We start from the raw sequence: 17,658 nt of genomic DNA on the forward strand, positions 1-17,658 counted from the left end.
TGCTGCAATTCAAGGTGGATTTTCCATGTGAAAATTCTTACAGAGAACTCTCCAGTTATGCTACATCCATGCAACCATTGCACCTCTTATGTGTTACGCCTCTGCCTCTAAATGACCACTGAAGTTCAAACCTACAAAAGCTGCTGCACAATAAGAATTCATTCCTGTTTTAATTTTGCAATTCCCTTTACATTCCTTTAGGGGGAATCACACATCATCCTTCAAGAACTGATCAATCCATAATTATTTGTTTTATTTTTTAGTCTGTATTAAGGTGGCTCATAACAGTAGTGTAACATTTATAGTAAGGACACAACAGTAGCAGTGTACAGACACCACAGGGCCACGAGTATTTAAGTCTTCGGGTTTTATGAAGGTTTTTCTATTTTCTTTAGGTTCACGTGAATGCCGTTCACAGAACGTAAGACGAGCTGAGGGATCATCTTTGGCTCATTGTCAGGGTCTGTACTTAATTCGAATCTTGGTAATGTCAGTGCGATGGCAACTTTCATCTCATTCATAGCAAAGTTCTGTCCAATACAGTTCCTGGGGGAGAGAATATGAAGGTTTTGTTGTCAATTGACAATATTTACCATTTTATTATATATTTGTACTAGTCAGATATAAAACATAATTTAAGGAAGAACCTTTGTTGTGGGACTCTCACTAAGCCTTTCCTGTAAGGGAGCTGTTCTATTGGAGACTGTTAAAGCACTGCTGAGACTGCTCCGAACTGACTGACCTGCTAGAGTGGACTGGACACTCCATGAAGAGTAGTGGCTTTGGAAATTGCAAGAAATTTGCAGACCACTTCCAGCCTATTGTTTGAATCATAGGTGAGTACAAGCTGAGTTGCCGTGGTATAAATAAGTTATCAGTGACAGAGAGCCTGACAAACATGTGTTGTGAATTACATTATCAACTGTGCTAAGATACAGTTTCTGTACTGCTGGTAACCACCAAGTTCTGTGCCTCAACTGTGATATGTAACTGACAGGTTTCGTGCTAAACTCTGATGTGTAACTACCAAGTTCTGTGTGTTCAAGTCTGATGTGTAACCACTAAGTTCTGTGCTCAAGTCTGATGTGTAACCACTAAGTTCTGTGCTCAAGTCTGATGTGTAACCACTAAGTTCTGTGCTCAAGTCTGATGTGTAACCAATAAGTTCTGTGCCCCAACAGTTACATGTAACCGACAAGTCATGTTTTTAACTTTGACATGTAACTATCAAGCTCTGTGTCTCAACTTTGAGGTATAACTCCCAAGCTCTGCTCCTCAACTGATGGGTTACAGCCAAGCTCTGAGCCTTAACGGTGATGTGTGACTATGAAGTTCAGTCCTCAATTCTGACCTGTAACTGATAAGCTTTGTGCCTTTTATTGAGTAAACATCTCTCCGTCCTAGTTGATCCTCACATATGTCACAGCATCATCCTCAAGTGCAATACCAAGTTGGCGCAGAGTTTAGATCTTCAAGATGTCTTACTTTGCTTCAGCTGAGAATTGAACATACATATGCGAATGTTTCCTTGTTGAATTCTCTAGTGAAAACCTCAGTGGATCAAAAAGCTAAAATCAGAAGAGAAACAACACATAAACTGTATTGTAAAAACAATTGATTCATAATACAAAAAAATATTCAGAAATGCAAAAACATATTCAGAAACTTATCATGAAAATCTATCGATCTATCTATTCAACATCTAACGCTCAACGACATTCAGAAACAATTAAATTTGATTCCATGGAGCTAAATACCTATGTAGCCTCCACTTACTTCAGGATTATCCCACATACTGGGAGATCTGTTCATGCAAAACATACTCAGAAATACCAGTGTACCTGTCACATCAAAAGATAAAGGAAAAAATGCTATAAGATAGTAGAATAAAACATGCAAAAAATAATATGTCGATTCTAAACAAAAGGTTACAAAATATACATAATATGGTTGTTTTCTGCTGTGTAGGACCAATGACAATTACCTTTACGCTGTGCTAGCTCTTGAAGGGGTTGTCTCTGTAGTGAGACAATCCTTTCAATGTAAGGTGCAGGATTTGGTTTAATTTTGTAATTATATTTTTTAATATGTTTATAAAATTGCAATGTAATAAAACATTATTACTCACCTTTGGGCAAGCTCCGACCATCAAAAAATGTGATTGGTTGTTTCAGTTCACGAGCTACTCCTGGTACTGGAGGGTAGAGACGCATACTTTCCTTTATACACATAGTGATGTATGGCAGTTTACTCAAGTCTTCCCTAAAAAGTATGGTAATAGTAAAATTAATAATAATACAATGCCTACTCTGTCAATTATGTAAAAAAAAAGGGTGACGCCCATGAGGAGCTTCTCAATTACTTTAGTAGGAAAACCTATGGCAGAAAAAAATGCAAACAATTGCAATGAATTCTTAAACCCAGCCCTCCTACCAGGTTTCATATACTAAGGCTAGTTTCACACTTGCTTTTTTTTGCAGCGCGTTTTTCCCGCAAAAAAACGCATTGAAAAAACGCATACAAAAGCATACAACTGCTGCGTTTTTTTCAAGCATTTTTATGAGCATGCATGAAAAAAACGCAGCGTTTTTATGCGTTTGTATGCGTTTTTAGTGCGTTTTTACCGCGTTTGCGTTTTTTTCCAACATTAGGTGGCCCCTCACACTAACCCAAACCATGACTTTACTAACCCTAACCCTGACCCTAAACCTTACCCTAACCCTGACCCTAACCCTAACCCTGACCCTAACCCTTAACCAAATCATACTTAACCCTAACCCAAACCCTAAACCCTAACTAACCCTAACCCTAACCCTAACCCTGACCCTAACCCTAACCCTAACCCTGACCCTAACCCTAACCCTAACCCTAACCCTGACCCTAACCCTAACCCTAACCCTAACCCTGACCCTAACCCTAACCCTAACCCTGACCCTAACCCTTAACAAAACCATACTTAACCCTAACCCTGACCCTAACCCTGACCATAACCCTAACCCTAACCCTGACCCTAACCCTAACCCTAACCCTAACCCTAACCCTGACCCTAACCCTTAACCAAACCATACTTAACCCTAATCCTGACCCTAACCCTGACCCTAACCCTTAACAAAACCATACTTAACCCTAACCCTGACCCTAACCCTAACCCTAACCCTAACCCTGACCCTAACCCTAACCCTGACCCTAACCCTTAACAAAACCATACTTAACCCTAACCCTGACCCTAACCCTAACCCTGACCATAACCCTAACCCTAACCCTGACCCTAACCCTAACCCTAACCCTGACCCTAACCCTTAATCAAACCATACTTAACCCTAATCCTGACCCTAACCCTGACCCTAACCCTTAACAAAACCATACTTAACCCTAACCCTGACCCTAACCCTAACCCTGACCCTAACCCTAACCCTAACCCTGACCCTAACCCTAACCCTAACCCTGACCCTAACCCTTAACCAAACCATACTTAACCCTAATCCTGACCCTAACCCTGACCCTAACCCTTAACAAAACCATACTTAACCCTAACCCTGACCCTAACCCTAACCCTGACCCTAACCCTAACCCTAACCCTGACCCTAACCCTAACCCTAACCCTGACCCTAACCATTAACCAAACCATACTTAACCCTAATCCTGACCCTAACCCTGACCCTAACCCTTAACAAAACCATACTTAACCCTAATCCTGACCCAAACCCCAACCCTAACCCTGACCCTAACCCTAACCCTAAACCCCCTTAACTAACCCTAACTCTAACCCAAACCCCTAAATTCCATGGTTAAAAAAAAAAAACGCATATGCAAAAAAACGCATACATGAGCATGCCAGTGCGCACATATGCGCATCCATAGGCTATAATGGCCATTTTTAGCGCAAAACGTGCGCATATGTGCGCATGCGCTTTTTTGCAGGGCCAAAAAATGCAACATGCTGCGTCTGGAAAATACAAACGCACACCCCAAAAAAACGCAGCGCATGAAAATCGCATACATGCGCTTACAAGCGCGCAGGTATGCGCACCCATGTTAAATATAGGGGAAAAAACGCATGCGCACATATGCGTTTTTTTCCAGCGCTAAAAAACGCAAATGTGAAACCAGCCTTACAGTTAAAATTTTGTAAAGCAAAATTTTGTACATTACTATAACCTGGCTTTCACACCTTTATTTGTCTACATCCTCAGCACTATGACCACTCCAAACAATGATTAGCTGCCATATTCACAATTTGTATGACACATTATCACACAAGGAATGTAACCAAGATAGGACAGGGAACCAGATAATCTGTGCCAGAAATAACTCTGAATGGTCAGATTAGTCTTCCTGGGTGGGAGAGTCAGCATTACAGAGAGAGTGAGGATTGCCACCATAGAGCATTTCTGCCAAATGTGTTGAATTTTCCAGAACTGTCTTGGTAAACTTGAAGAGCACTGGACTGAAAGGCTGGGCCGGAGGGAACGTTTATGATTGCCGTCACCCAGAGTTGGACTGGCCCACCAGAGAACCGGAGAATCCTCCGGTGGGCCCTGGCTTCTTCTTCAGGAGAGTTCATAGTGCAATCCTTGAGTGGGGGAGAAAGCTGGGCCCTCAGAATCAAATCCTCTGGTGGGCCCAATGTTCTTTAGTCTGACAATGCCGCGTCACCCCACTCTGCAGTCCTATGTGATGGCACTTACACTAGCTAAGGCCGGTCGTGATTAGGTGAGTAACATTTATTTTATGGCCATCAGGAGACACTGTTGGCACAATAATAGGAATTTGTTATTATGCACAGATTGTTTTTACTTCTTTTGAGGGAGATAGAGAGGTTTCTTTTAAAATAATACCCACTGTTTCTGTATCAAACAGTGATAACTCCACTTTTGCTCCACATCTTGAAAATTTATAAATTAATTTACAATTTCCTACATGGACAGTCATAGACATTATCTTCTTGATGTAGCCTTGGAATACTTAAAGTGGTACCGTGGTTCAGTGCTTTTGTGCAGCACTGTCATTGGTTTAGACCTGTTGATTATAAGAAAAAATATATATATATTATATATTAAACTCCTACCACTCGACTGTGGTGCGATCTCCCAGGACCTCTCTGATGTCCTACCGGCATTTCTCCTGGTGCTCGGGGTATTTAGCCATACAGTGTAATGTCCAGGAGATGCCACTGGCTGTTGTGTCATGCCCTCCAAACATGAACGTGTCCACCTTTGCCCGCAGATCTTCATCAGATAGACCCTGACCATTTTCATCTTAAAAAAAGTCAGGCACATCTCTGCTACTGAAAGAATTTGGATAATATTAAGTGGTCTTGCATTTTTTTTTGGGAAAGAGCTCAGCTCTTGTTCATGGGTGTTCATGGGTTTTGTCTGGTGTTAGCTCAGCGACATTCAATTGAAAGGAGCAGAATTGCGCCATCATCCACCTGTATGCATAGAGCAGTCTATAGGTCCATCAGACAATGTTAGGGGTTAGCTCCGTAACTTAAAACTCCTTATGTACGATTTACGTGTAATACTGATATCTTCTTATGTAGTAGAGAAGCCTTTGAGGGTCTTCAAGCTCCAGAGCATGGATGCATTTTCCCCCACTGCACCTCATCTAGCCTTTTCCCTGGATTTATGTTAAATTATACATGGATCATTTCAGTACCTTGGCACATAGAAGAATGTCCAGAAAATCCAAATGTCTCTTCTGTTGATCTTCTCTACCTCGGTCTCCAGTTTTAGTGATTCTTTCCTCAGTTTGATTACATTCTCTATACGAAATGAGAGAAAAGCAAAATTAGTGCTGTCATCATGGACATCAGACTAATAGAATCTTCCATCTCTATGGCATATTTGTGAATTCTTGTGAAATCTTGGAGGCTCCAGGAAGTAGGGTAGACACCCAGGAGAGTCAGCATGTCTCCTGGACCTTGCCATATCTGTCTGAAATCTCCAAGAAACCAACTATTCCAGTGGGGTGGTATCTTCATTTAGGGAGGCAAAAACAGGGAAAGAAGAGGTGTGTAATGGGTGTGAAAACTTGCACCAAATGTTGGCAAATATGTTCTACGATTAACTCGTCTATCATTGTGCATATGTAAAAGAATTTAATGATCTCACTTATTGGACTTGCATAAACATTTTTTAGAAGAGAATATAGAATGTGAAACATTTTTAAAAAGCTTTACTAATATTTTTTTCATACTTATAAATAATTTGTGATCTCTTCTGACCTGTGTGTTCATGTGCGATTGCTCTCCGGAAGCGGAATCCATGGGGGCTCAAGTGGAAAATAAAGTCATTATGATATGGAAAGAAACAATCTGTATTCCACCAAGTGGGAAATCTCAAAAACAGCATTGATGTAGTCATTTTCACTGCAAAAAAAAGAACATGGTCAACCTTGTTGGCTTCGGCAGTGGAGTGCTGGTTCTCTGAAGAAGAGTGTCCTGCACAGGTTTTTTGACACCAAGTTGCATATGAAATAAATCCAACCAAGGGAGGGTCCCATCTCACTAAGGACCCTGTAGCAGCTACTTGATTTGCTTCGCCTGTATACACATCTTTCATAAATGGTGTCATTTTAGACATAAAATGCTGGAAGGAATCAACCTGTTATTCTGGCAGTTGCTCTCGTAACTGAAGGCGCATTTCATGATGGCGTCCAGGGTCATGAGACTGACATGATGGAAAAGCTCCACTGGTTTCTTATTTGGGGCCAGTTTCTCCCATTTGTCCTAAGATTCAGCATTAATCCAAGTTATTGCAAGAAGAGTATAGGAAGGAAGAATTTTTGAGTGACTAAGAAGGTTTCCAAACCCTTACCAGCATGACATTAACACTGTCGGACATCACTTTGACATACGGCTTCAGGACATCATAATGGAATCCTGGTGTCAACAGTTTCCGGTGCAGGAACCATTTCTACCCTGTCAGCACCAGCAAACCTTTTCCTGTATTATAGCAAGGCAAAAGACAGATCAAAGTAAGGACCTATATATCGACTAGACCTGGACTTACTGTTACTGGAGGAAAGGCCATGCAGAATAAGTACCAAGACCGAAGTTTACCCAAAGTGCAGAAGACCTGTCACTTGCCATAAATATGTAATTTTTTTCAACTGTTGTTAATGCCGCTCTTCTCCGGAATTTAGTGTTGCTTTTCTTTTTCTTCTGTGCTCTCGCATTCCTGAGATATTTCCTCTTCGTTACCATATTTATTTCCCTTGTCACATCTGTAAACTCGTAAAGAGCTGGATATTGACTTAAAGTGCCACTTAATATGGTGGTAATGGTGTTATCTGAAAGGAGCCACCCCTTGGCTGGGTCCTCCCCTGGAGGAAGATCTGGCTAGTCCCGTGTTTGAGACTCTTAAGTGAGGCTCCACGGACTTTATTTGCATATTTGTATTTCCCATGGAGCATTGCACCTAGGATTTCACTGATTGAGCGCCTTTGTCGGCTGTCGCAGTGTTTTCTTTGACTGGTCTCCCTAAGGTCAGTGATTGTTTCGTCATAGTTAAATGGAGTATTTTAGCCAATTGGGTGTGGTCTTGAATTTTGCTCTGTGGGCGTCTTCATCAAGATCTCACCCTGTTGGCTAAATAAGAACTGCAATCTTGTGGTAGTTTTGGAAATACAATCACAGTGGTCTGGAAGTGAAATAGCTTGCTTAGTGATTATACAGTTTGCAAATTTGTGTTACGTACCGATCCACGAGGTTAAGAAGTAATAGATAAAGTTGTCCTTTGGATCTATAAAGAAATGGTGTATGTATTTAGGATATGCAATAATTAGATGTAGCAAGGCTTATAGCTCTGATTAGCATTAAATAGGGTCTCTATGAATTACGCTAGTAAGCAAAAGTGAGCAAAAGTCGCAAAAAAATTGAAATTTTAAGACTATGTTCACAAATTGCGTTTTTGCTGCATTTTTTAAAAGTAAAGAAGGTTACACAAAACAGGTTTTACTGAGGTCTTGCTGCATGTTTGCTGCACTTTTTTGCTACAATTTTGTCAGGTACATTTGTCTCTTGTGCATGCTGATAAAGTTTAATGCATAAAAAAATTCAACTTCCTCAGGTTTTTGCACCAACAATGCAGTAAAACTTGATACCTGAATTTTTTGCTGCTTATTTGCTGTGTTTTTGCACTTAACCATTGCTTTCTATGGGTTAAAAAACTCTGAAAAAAAATGCTGAAAGAAATGACATGCTGCAATTTGCAAAAATGCAGCAGTTTACCAAATCAGTCAGGAAAGAAAAAAACAAAGTATGTGCATGAGATTTCTGAAATCTCGTAGCTTTTGTTGGTACTGTAAAACAAAGCTTAAAATTTGCCTAAATGCACTGTGTGAACATAGCCTTACTTCGCTTTCAGGTGACTTTTCAGAATCAGCTCTCATGTGAGTATACATTAGGAGTATCACTACTTCTGCTTGTGTCTCTTTCCAGCTTTTCTCCCTTCCCTATAGCCTCTTTTAGCAGGCAGGTGTAATTTCATACTTTACTGAAGACAGATCTGTAGACAGATTTGAGCAAAAGTGACTGATAAATTGGCGTATTTTCATAAGATATATAACACAGTTTATTTTCACTTGTACTGTTAAAGCTGCTTTTTTTTTCTCAAAAAAGTGTCATGTCTGATATTGCTGTCCAGTCTTTATCAGGTCTGACCTGAAATACAAGCTGACCCTGATTGAAAATGGTGGTGTTACTGAAAAAAAAAAAAAAACAATGGCAAGAAACTCATTAGATGATAGATTCTGGTGGGAAAAAATACATTACATAAAGTTTAATAAACTATTACAAAACAGACAAAAATGAGTATGAAACGTTCAATAATGCAAACTTAAAACAAATTAGCGTTGTGCCTCACCTTGCCTGGAGAGAGTGGCTTTCACATATTCTGGATGATAGGCGACGATGGAAGCAAAAAAACTTCCAAACCACATAGGGAAAGCGCAGTCGAATTGTTTTGCATAACCATTCACAATGTTCAAATCAGTCCCATCTTGTTTTAACTGTCAAGAAGAAGAAAGATCTCAATTAAAACCTTTGCTGGTCCCACTATTATTCCTGGTATATGATCCATGTTTGTTGTATGTAACAAGAAAATTCATTAATTCTCAAAAAATAAGCGCTGAATGATTCTGCTGAAAGCTGAAATCTGCAGCAGAATTGACGTTCCCATCTGATGTTTTGCCCCCATCCAATTTCGCAGATCTTGAATTCTCGTTAGTGATGAGTCATTTATTTTAAAGACCCAATGAAGGCAATAATTGAACTTATCTTTGGAATCAGAAAAATATAATTCATTTTTTAAAAGTTGAAGTTTCTGGTGGAGTAATAGCAACATCTGCAGACTTATGTTGGAGGAGTGTGGTGAGAAGATGTCAGATAGCTCTGTGTTCAAATTCACTTCATATAATGACTACATTATCAGCAGGATGAGACCTTGAGGGCTATGACCTTAAATGAAACTGAAGAAAACTAGAACAAAGGGCATCGATATCTGTGGAGTTTGGTCACTGTCTGCTTTTTTTCTCTATTCTATACATATTAATCAGCTTGTGTATGGTATGGAGACTGGAGTAAAGGTGAATCTCTCCAGTGATTTGACCCCCTGTTCATCCAAACATTCAGCAACATTAGTCATTTTACGGTGGCTTGCAAAAGTATTCACCCCCTTGGCTTTTTACCTATTTTGTTACATTACAACCTGTGTTTAAACACTTTTATAATTCGATTTGTGTGTGATGCATCAACACTAAAATGGTGAAGTGAAATGAGAAAAATATAGGCTTAAATTAAATTTATGGGATCAAATAACTAAAAATTGGCATATGTATTCACCCCTTTTGCTATGGAGCGCCTAAAAATTTCTGCTTCAAGCAATTACCTTCATAAGTCCCATGCTTAGTGAATGAAGTCCTGCTGTGTGCAATCTGTCACATGTCTGTCAGTAGATATACTTTACCTTTTTTGAAAAGCCACAGAGGCAGCAACACCATTAACAAGAGTCTCCACTAGCGAAACACCATCATGAAGACCAAGGAGATCTCCAAACAAGTCAGGGGAAAAGTTGTTGAGAAGTACAAGTCAGGGTTGGGTTCTAAAAAATATCGCCATCTCTGATGACCCCTGTAGCACCATCAAATCCATTATCATCAAATGGAAAGAACATGGTACCACAAGAAACCTGACAAGAGAGGGCCACCACCCAAAACTCTCTGTCCAGGCAAGGAGTACATTAATCAGAGAGGTAGCATAGAGACCAAAGGTAACCCTGAAGGAGCTGCAGAGTTCCCATGCAGAGACTGGAGGGTCACAACCTGGCTTCTTCAAACATCTCTACATATCCATGGGGCTCAGGTGACCAGTGAGTCCAAATCCTGACTACCCTAAATATATCCATAGGTTCAGTGATAGTCAGTGAAGCAGATCTGTATTTTTTCAGCTGGGGCTGTGGGCCCCTAAGATGACATCTTGTAGACTGTCAAATCTGTGTCCCTCTTGATGAAGCCATGATATCTTGGCTGCTGTCTTGTAAAGTGTTGCAAGTCAGTGTTTGCAAGTCAACAAGCTAGCTGACCAGGACAAAGTGTAATCAACATATCAGCAAACATCATTGTTCAATTACCCTGCATCTCTGTCGTCCAGGATAAAAGCACAATATGTTACAATAGATGTCACCTTAAAAGTCAATATTACAGACTTATACCAACAAAAAATTTGTTTTCTTGACCAAGCAAAGAACAAACACATAAATTCAAAAGTCAATATGTAGATAACAGTTTATGCCTCCTGGCTTACTGAAAAAAAGACCTCTGGATAATTGAGATTAAATGATGTCACAAAGGGGCTTAGGATGATATTAGTGTACCTAATTTTCACCTTCTTCCTATGAAGACCACACACCCATTTAACATTTTTTTTGTTTTAAATATGTAATACGCCAGAGCTGGATATTTCTGTAATGTTGTTTTATGTCAGTTGTCATATGGAATACTTGCGCTATTTGCTGTAGTGATTTGTATTATTATTATTATCGGTGTTACTGTGAGTCAACACTTATTGCATCATTCTCAGGTAATAGTTAATTCCTCACTGAGCCAGTTGCTATTAAAGTAGCTTGATGGGTGGTATCTTTAGCTACAAGAAACTTCAGCAACTATAGTTATACTTAGAGTCTAGTTGAGAGTTCAGTCACCAACCACCCACCATGTGACAGCAAGGAGGATCTGATGCTTGCCCGGTGTACTGGGTTATCTTGTGCTCCTGGTGTCAAAATTATTAAATTATTTTTGCTTCTAGATATGCAGATTTTGCACCTATTTTAAGTAGACGGTTGGCATCCGGGAGCAGCTCTGTGGTTGTAGCCAAACCTGTTTTCCCAACAATCATCCCTCCGTTCCTTTTCTGTCTTCTCCAGACCTGAGATCCCATCTTTCCCAGACTCACGAGCACAAGAAGCTTTCTGGTTTTGATGTTTTCAGGAGGTTTCAGAGGATGAGAAATTGTCCTTCTTTTCTGTGAGTCTAGGAGGTCTCCCCTTTTTACCTGAAAATTTGGCAAGTATGCTGTAATATCGTAGCCTTTCATTGTCTGAAAACTCTAAAACTAGATTATAGAGAAAAAGGTTTATGGATTAAAAGTGCGCTCAAAAGGCTGACTACCTACTTCTATGTGTCTGAATCTCTCCTGTATAAGGTGAGTATAATGAATTGATTTTATATCAATCTCTACTTGGGTAAGACCCTATTGCGCTCTTTTCTTTTCAGTTTTTTTACCATTGTAACTCTAAAACTAAACATTTACTCAAATCTGCATTAAAAACAATAAAGACACAAGTACACACAAATATCGATACCCACAATACAGAATGTACATATCCTAAGATACATATTCGGATTTTCTTATGACCCTATGCTCATTGTTTGATCTTGTGTCCCCTGATGAGACCATCACGTGGACAGAAATATGCCATTTTGGGACGGCATACTGTGTGATAAGGGCATCATAGGGATCTTTGATAAAAACCAGGTTCCAGTTCGGAGGCCCTTTCATAAGGAGGTGGTAAACAGGTATAGGTTATAGGGATTTACAGTTTTCTCCTGTTAGGGTAGGAGCCGATTCCTGCATCTGGAGGACCACTCATGACAAGCCCCTGGAACCTTACCTGATGACAATGCAACAGGAGCAGTAAGATCCAATTTACCTCTATGCCACTTACAGTGGCATGCAAAAGTTTGAACACAAAGCAAAAGAGGCAAATCAGAACCCAGGCTTGATGGCAAAAGAACTTCAGAAAAATTTAGCAGCCTCTGCAGTTGTGGTACATTGTTCTACTGTTCAGAGACACCTGCAAAAATATGGCCTTTATGGAAGAGGCATTCGAAGAAAACCTCTCCTGCGTCCTCAGCATAAAATTCTGCATCAGCAGTATGCAAAAGAACATCTAAACAAGCCTGATGCATTTTAGAAAGTTCTGTGGACCGATGAGGTTAAATAGTACTCTTTGGCCACAATGATCAAAGGTATGTGTGGAGAAAAAAAGGCACAGAATTTAAAGAAAAGAACATTTCCCCAACCATAAAGCATGGGAGCTGGATCAATCATATTTGGGGTTGTACTGCAGCTAATGGCAAGGGTAACAATGGAAGAATGGATTCAATGACATTTCAACAAATTCTTGATGCAAACATAACACCATCTGTAAAAAAGTTGAAGTTGAAAAGAGGATGGATTCTACAAATAGATAATGATCCTAAAAAAGTGACAAAATCCACATTAAACGACCTCAAAAGTTGCAAGCTGAAGATTTTACAATGGCTCTCACAGTCCCTTGATCTGAACATCATTGAAAATCTGTGACTAGACCTCAAAATAGCACAGGATGCAAGACGACCCAGGAATCTCACAGAACTGGAAGAATTTTCTAAGAAAGAATGGATGAAAATCCCTCAAACAAGAATCAAAAAATTCTCCCTACAAAAAGCATTTACAAGCTGTGATACGTGCACCAGTGGGTGCTACTAGATACTAACCATGCAGTTTGCCCTAACTTTTGCATTGGCCAAGTTTCCTTTATGTAATTTTTAAAATTTAAAAGATAAAAATATATATTTTCGCTAAAATACAAAGAGAATGCATCATCTTTAACTTTAGGCCTTTTATAGATCATTTCAACTTCAACTTGCTTCAAATGAACCTGTCAGCAGGATTTTGCTCAGTAAACCACAGACACTGTCAGGTTGGCGTCGTTATACTGATATCTTGGTTGATGAAATCCGTCTTGTGGTTGTTGTTTAATCTTTATTTACAGTTTTCAGTTAATGCGATTCTTGCACTTCAAGGCGGCCTGTGGGCGAGGCTTTATGTGGTGCTCTGCTTACATACTGTATGCACATTTATGGGCTTATGACAGGTCACTAATCCTTCAGTGTCCTGCCCCCTATTTTACATATTAAATATACTATTGTTTGCAAAAAAAAAACAAAAAACATTCATCATGCGGGCGCCGACGCATATATTGATTTTATTAAGTCATTTTGTTTTGGTGGAAAAAAAATGATCTTAATCAAAATGGTGCCAGTGGCCGCGCTTTCGCAGTAGCATCTATCACATTCTGATAGCTGCAAAAATTGGATGGCTACATTAAGATGGCACCTGCACAGTGCCATCTGTCGGATCGCTGATAGATGCTACTGTGCAGGCAGCACCATTTCGATGGAACCTAATTTTTTCTTTAGCACAATGGTGCCGGCATCTGAACAGTAGCATCTACCAGAACGCGATGGATGCTACGGTGCAGGCGCCACCATTTTTTTCAACAAAACAAAATGGCGTAATAAAATGAATATATGTACATTATACATCACATCATGCTACAGCGCCGGCGACGCCTGCATGATAAATGTTTTTTTTTTTAGACAATAGTATATTCAGTATGTAAAATAGGGGGCAGGCCAGTGAAGGCATTGCTCCTACTAGCCAGTTTCCTACTCCACACTGATGAGGGGCAATACCCCAAAACAGCTGTCTGTGGATGGATACCATGTTTTGGCATAGGTGGTTTCCTTCATTGGAGACTGCCCTTCTCGTGGTTGTTCCTTCCCGGGGAAAGACCTGGCTAGACATTGCTTGCGTTGAGAAACATGTGATGGTGTCTCCGTGGCTTATGTTTTTGCATATTTCCCATAAGGGATGGGGGCATTGCTCTAGAATCACTGCGTTGAGAAACATGTGATGGTGTCTCCGCAGTGTTGGATGTTGATCTCCATGAGTTCATTCATCCTCATTTTTCACAGTCTTCTACTAGGCATTGCTCCTACTAGCCAGTTTCCTACTCCACACTGATGAGGGGCAATACCCCAAAACAGCTGTCTGTGGATGGATACCATGTTTTGGCATAGGTGGTTTCCTTCATTGGAGGCTGCCCTTCCCGTGGTTGTTCCTTCCCGGGGAAAAGACCTGGTAGTCATTGCTTGTGTTGAGAAACATGTGATGGTGTCTCCGCGGCTTGTGTTTTGCATGTTTTTGCATATTTCCCATAAGGGATGGGGGCATTGCTCTAGAATCACTGCGTTGAGAAACATGTGATGGTGTCTCCGCAGTGTTGGATGTTGATCTCCATGAGTTCATTCATCCTCATTTTTCACAGTCTTTTACTAGGCATTGCTCCTACTAGTGAGTTTCCTACTCCACACTGATGAGGGGCAATACCCCGAAACAGCTGTCTGTGGATGGATACCATGTTTTGGCATAGGTGGTTTCCTTCATTGGAGACTGCCCTTCCCGTGGTTGTTCCTTCCCGGGGAAAGACCTGGCTAGTCATTGCTTGTGTTGAGAAATATGTGATGGTGTCTCCGCGGCTTGTGTTTTGCATGTTTTTGCATATTTCCCATAAGGGATGGGGGCATTGCTCTAGAATCACTGCGTTGAGAAACATGTGATGGTGTCTCTGCAGTGTTGGATGTTGATCTCCATGAGTTCATTCATCCTCATTTTTCACAGTGAAGGATAAGTGACCTGTCATAAGCCCATAAGGAGGAATATGTAAGCATAGCACCACATAAAGCCCCGCCCACAGGCCCGCCCCAGGGCACAAGCATATCTTTAACTCATAACTGAAAATAAAGATTAAACAACAACTACAAGACAGATTTCACCAACACCGGTATCATTGTAATCAGTATAATGGCGCCAACCTGACAGTGTCTGTAGTTTACTGAGCACAATCCTGCTGACAGGTTCACTTTAACTGTTCACAATAACAGTAATTTTGACCAGGGGTGCCCAAACATTTACATGCCACTGTAGTTGTGATTTTTGTGATTGATTATTTATTGAAGTATATGAATTACTCAATATGGATACGAGTTTAGGTGTCTAATTGTGGATTCACTGATTTTAATGCAGAATTGAGTAAAGGTTACATTTTAAAGCGTTCAACCGTTTTTTCGTGTTCTGTGGCACTTGGGCTGACTCATTGAGTGGAGGCTACTCAAGCTACCGATATTATTAACCCTATTTTGTGTCATCTGATTACAGTCACAACACAAAGCCTGCAGCCATCAGTAATTGCTAAAAAGTGCAAGGAGAGTGCATGCATTAATAACGGCACGCTCACTTAAATTGTGCAGCGTATTCAGATTTGCTTAAAATCTAGAAATCAAAAATCTACAAGGTAACGAAAACTGCACCTGGGACAAGTGAACGTGATGCGAAATGTTTCTTGCTAATAATAGATATTTGCACTAATAAGCAGCAACGATTATGAAAACATTGAAAAATGAAATGGCTAATTATGAGAAAGTTTAATAAATTAATAAACTTTTCTGCAAAAACAATATAACGGCATTTACCTTGTGGGCATTGCCATACAGCCAGTGATATTTCGGACCTGGGAAAGCACTGAACGCTCTCTCCAGCTTCTTCTGTGTCAGGAGGAGACTGGAGACCTGTCATTTTTGGATTTGGCACTGTGCTATGCAACGAGATAAATATATTATTGACGGGAGGAGCTACGGTCTAACATGTGCAAAGGGCAATGACTGATGCAATGAGGAAGGTGTGTACACCGGCATGTAAACTTATAAGCCCAATGTATACTGGTAACCAGATTATGCAGAGGAAGAAACGAGTAAAAGTAAAATGCATATCGTAGTGACACGTGCTCAGAGTTATGTAGGGCCAACTGATAATAAATTCGATTTCATCATATAATCATAAATTGCAAATTAGCAAGACGTATAAACTTTCTGCCATTTGCAATAAACAAATCAAACAAGAACAATATGAAGAGACTTTCCAATATATATATGTATAAAGTGTAAAGGAAATGATATAAGGTTTTCTAATTATTTTAAAAATTAAAATCTGAAAATTGTGAAATGCAATTGTATTCAGCCCCCTTGAGTCAATACTTTGTAGGATGTCCTTTCACTGCAATTAGTGCTGCAGTCTCTTGGGGTCTCTCTCTACCAGTTTTACACATCGATCTGGCTCTGTGAAATTGGATGGAGGCGTCTGTGAACAGCAATTTCCAAGTAGAGTTGTGCAAATTTGTTCAGATTTGGTCGCCGAATCTGAATATGACATATTCGTACCATATTCGAACCCTATTCGTGCTGAATGTATGTTTGATGATCGCTTCTGAACATGTTCGGTAAATTGTACTCCCATTGACTCTAATGACAGTCGGCTGTGCTCGATGAATATTGCAAAAACAATATTCGATGCCTATCGTATTCAGAACCGAATCCGAACAAACTCGCTCAACTCTATTTACAAGTCCTGCCACAGATACTCAGTGGGATTTAAATCTGGACTGTGACTGAGCCATTCACACACATGAATATGCTTTGATGTAAACCATCCATTATACCTCTGGCAGTATGATTAGTGTTGTTGTCCCCCTGAAAGGTGAACCTACACCACAGTCTCAAGTCTTTTGCAGTCTTTAGCAATTTTTCCTCTAGAACTGCACTGTATTTAGCTCCATCCAGCTCTCATGAACTCTAACCCAACAGCATGATGCTGCCACTATCATGTTTGATGGTGGGCATGATGTTTTCAGCGTGATATTTTTAAAATAATTAGAAAACCATTTCCTTTACACGCCACAAATACTTGCTACTTTGTGTTGGTATATCACATAAAATCCTGATGGTCTGTTTTTATTTATGACTTGAATTTCTTGCCAACTATCCCTCGGTGCCTAGACTATATGTCCTAGGAGGCAATAACTGTGGTTTTTCCACCAGCCAAAGCTATACCTGTCCCTCAATTCACTCACTCCCACCCTCAATGCCTGCCCACTCCATCAACAAAGCACCATCTTGAGACACCTGCAGTGAACAGCAAAATGGTAATAATATTTTGAACTTTTGACTTTCAGGCTTCATATCTCACCATCCACTACAGCATGAGACCACCATCATTTTATAGACAAATATCTTGGCTATCTCATACATAAGTTTGACTTGTAACTATTTGGCCTATGATTAGTTATGCAGATTCTTGTCACTGCATTCTTACTGTCATTGTATATAGTCTCAAGATGGATAAATGACTGCACACACAGTTTCTCCGTCCTAACATTTCTTTGTCTTCACCACGAATATATGCTATCCTGACACTTTCCTGCAGTCAATAATGTTACA

General features: G+C 40.1%; 1 pseudogene; it reads right to left on the reverse strand.

The window, feature by feature from the left end:
• Window positions 1–238: 238 nt before the first annotated feature.
• Window positions 239–16,594, reverse strand: LOC141048868 (cytochrome P450 4B1-like; annotated as a pseudogene).
• Window positions 16,595–17,658: the final 1,064 nt, after the last annotated feature.

This window comes from Dendrobates tinctorius, unplaced genomic scaffold, assembly GCF_039654945.1.
Source record: "Dendrobates tinctorius isolate UK_male_01 unplaced genomic scaffold, ASM3965494v1 ptg000138l, whole genome shotgun sequence".
Taxonomy (NCBI): Eukaryota; Metazoa; Chordata; class Amphibia; order Anura; family Dendrobatidae; genus Dendrobates; species Dendrobates tinctorius.